Raw genomic sequence first — 2,927 nt, 5'->3', positions numbered from 1 at the left:
GCTAAAATCATTTAAGTTCATGTTTTTATAATGTACACATAGCACCCCATATTGACAGAAAAACACAGAATTGTTGACATTTTTGCAGATTTATTAAAAAAAAAAAAAAACTGAAATATCCCTCTGAACCTTACCTAATTTCTTATTTTTTTGCATGTTTGTCACACTTTAATGTTTCAGATCTTGAAACTAATTTAAATATTAGTAAAAAGATAACACAAGTGAACACAACATGCAGTTTTAAATGAAGGTTTTTATTATTGAGGAAAAACAAAATCCAAAACTACATGGCCCTGTGTGAAAGTGTTTGCCCCCTGTTAAAAATGTGGTTTATCACACCTAAGTTGAATTTCAGTAGCCACACTGAGGCCTGATCACTGCCACACCAGTTCACAATCAAGAAGACCAAATAGGACCTGCCTGACAAAGTGAAGTAGACCAAAAGATCCTCAAAAGCTAGACATCATGCCGAGAGCCAAAGAAATTTAGAAACAAATGAGAAAGAAAGTAATTGAGATCTATCAGTCTGGAAAAGGTTATAAAGCCATTTCTAAAGCTTTGGGACTCCAGTGAACCACAGTGAGAGCCATTATTCACACATGGCAAATCAACACTTTTTCACACCACTGTATTTTAATTAGGTGTTAATGAATCTTCGGCTACTTACATGAAATTGAATGACCCTGCAAATAAACCTACAGTCTAATGCTACTGTGTATGAAGACAAACAGCAGTAGGTCATAAATGATTTCTGATTGAGCTTCACATATATTTAATCTTCATGTACTAAATGATCAGTTGAGACCAGTTGCAGTTTCTGAGGGCATCAGAGGAGCTGTGGTGAAGACTTTGTGCCAGAGGTTTGCTGTATATTGTGCCTCAGGGTGCAGTGGAGGAACATTCGAGTGCAGTTTAGCTCATGTCAACTTCCATAACCAGCATATTACTGCTGACCTAAAAAAAAGATTTGGGGTTTACAATAGAGGCTGTAATAAGGTTCTGACCATGTCGCCAGTTTTGGTGCTATTCTATTACTCACACGTCATTGTGACTAATGTTGTTCACAACACATGTGTTTTTGTTTTGCTGAGGTTGGATGAAACTTCTCACTGGCACATGCCAAGTCCCAACCGCTGACAGAATTCACATCCATTTCCATTAATCCATCGTACCAATAATACACAAAAAAAACAAGATATTTTTAAAGAAGTTGTTCCTTAGATGTTAAAAGCTGACGCCTAGCATCATGCTAGCTGGCTAACTGGCTAACTTAAACAGTACAGTATCTCCTTAGTCTTCTCACAAGACAACCATAAAACAGCAGCGACCCAACAATCAAAAGGTCTGTCCGGTATACATCTCACTATAAGAGCATTGTATTAATGATATTCACTTCGTGTGGTAATGTCGATGCTGTTACCTCGATCCAGCTGAAGAGTTCAGTAGAAATGAGTAGGACCGCTGTATGTCCAGGACTTTCTGCTCATGTTTTCGCTGTAAAGTCACACAGGAACAGGGGTGCGTTCAACGGCTATGGGGCAGAAGGTTTACTACTCGGAAACATGTTGTGTCTCAGAGCAGAGGTTTATTCTTTATTCTAGACCAGTACTTTTTGCAAAGTGCAATGACAGGTACAGTCAATTCAATGATATTTCACGAGACACAATTATTATTATTATTATTATTATTATTATTATTATTATTATTATTATTATTATTATAAAAAATAATAAAGATTCAAAATGGCTGGCGAGTGTATAGACATTTTATCCTTAAAATAATTAAATAAAATCAAAAGTGAATAAAAATTGAACAAATATACAGTTGCGGGTTAGAAATGATGATTTAACCCATTTGTAAATGAATACAATTTTAACAATATCAACCAAAGGATCAGTTTATAAATACAGTGGGTACGGAAAGTATTCAGACCCCCTTAAATTTTTCACTCTTTGTTATATTGCAGCCATTTGCTAAAATCATTTAAGTTCATTTCTTTTCCTCATTAATGCACACATAGCACCCCTTATTGACAGAAAAACACAGAATTGTTGACATTGTTGCAGATTTATTAAAAAAGAAAAACTGTAATATCTCATGGTCCTAAGTATTCAGACCCTTTACTGTGACACTCGTATATTTAACTCAGCTGCTATACATTTCTTCTGATCATCCTTGAGATGGTTCTGTACCTTCATTTGAGTCCAGTTGTGTTTGATTCTACTGATTGGACTTGATTAGGAAAGCCACACACCGGTCTATATAAGACCTTACAGATCACAATGCATGTCAGAGCAAATGAGAATCATGAGGACAAAGGAACTGCCTGAAGAGCTCAGAGACAGAATTGTGGCAAGGCACAGATCTGGCCAAGGTTACAAAAAGATTTCTGCTGCACTTAAGGTTCCTAAGAGCACAGTGGCCTCCATAATCCTTAAATGGAAGACGTTTGGGACGACCAGAACCCTTCCTAGAGCTGGCCGTCCGGCCAAACTGAGCTATCGGGGGAGAAGAGCCTTGGTGAGAGAGGTAAAGAAGAACCCAAAGATCACTGTGGCTGAGCTCCAGAGATGCAGTCGGGAGATGGGAGAAAGTTGTAGAAAATCAACCATCACTGCAGCCCTCCACCAGTCGGGGCTTTATGGCAGAGTGGCCTGACGGAAGCCTCTCCTCAGTGCAAGACACATGAAAGCCCGCATGGAGTTTGCTATAAAACAGAGAAATAAGATTTTCTGGTCTGATGAGACCAAAATAGAACTTTTTGGCCTTAATTCTAAGCGGTATGTGTGAAGAAAACCAGGCACTGCTCATCACCTGTCCAATACAGTCCCAACAGTGAAGCATGGTGGTGGCAGCATCATGCTGTGGGGGTGTATTTCAGCTGCAGGCACACGACGACTGGTTGCAATCGAGGGAAAGATGAATGC

The 2,927-nt window shown here is 38.6% G+C and overlaps 1 protein-coding gene across 1 annotated transcript in view; it reads right to left on the bottom strand.

The window, feature by feature from the left end:
• Positions 1-1,559, bottom strand: part of ccdc126 (coiled-coil domain containing 126) — a 4,668-nt gene extending 3,109 nt beyond the window's left edge. Inside the window, exon 1 of the mRNA XM_083543416.1 lies at positions 1,421-1,559. The gene's annotated coding sequence lies outside the window, so the exon portion shown is untranslated. The remainder of the gene's footprint in view (positions 1-1,420) is intronic.
• Positions 1,560-2,927: the final 1,368 nt, after the last annotated feature.

Source organism: Silurus aristotelis (assembly GCF_946808225.1).
Source record: "Silurus aristotelis genome assembly, chromosome: 6".
Classification (NCBI taxonomy): Eukaryota; Metazoa; Chordata; class Actinopteri; order Siluriformes; family Siluridae; genus Silurus; species Silurus aristotelis.
The sequence above is the reverse complement of the archived record's forward strand: the minus strand, read 5'-3'. Positions and strand labels throughout refer to the sequence as shown.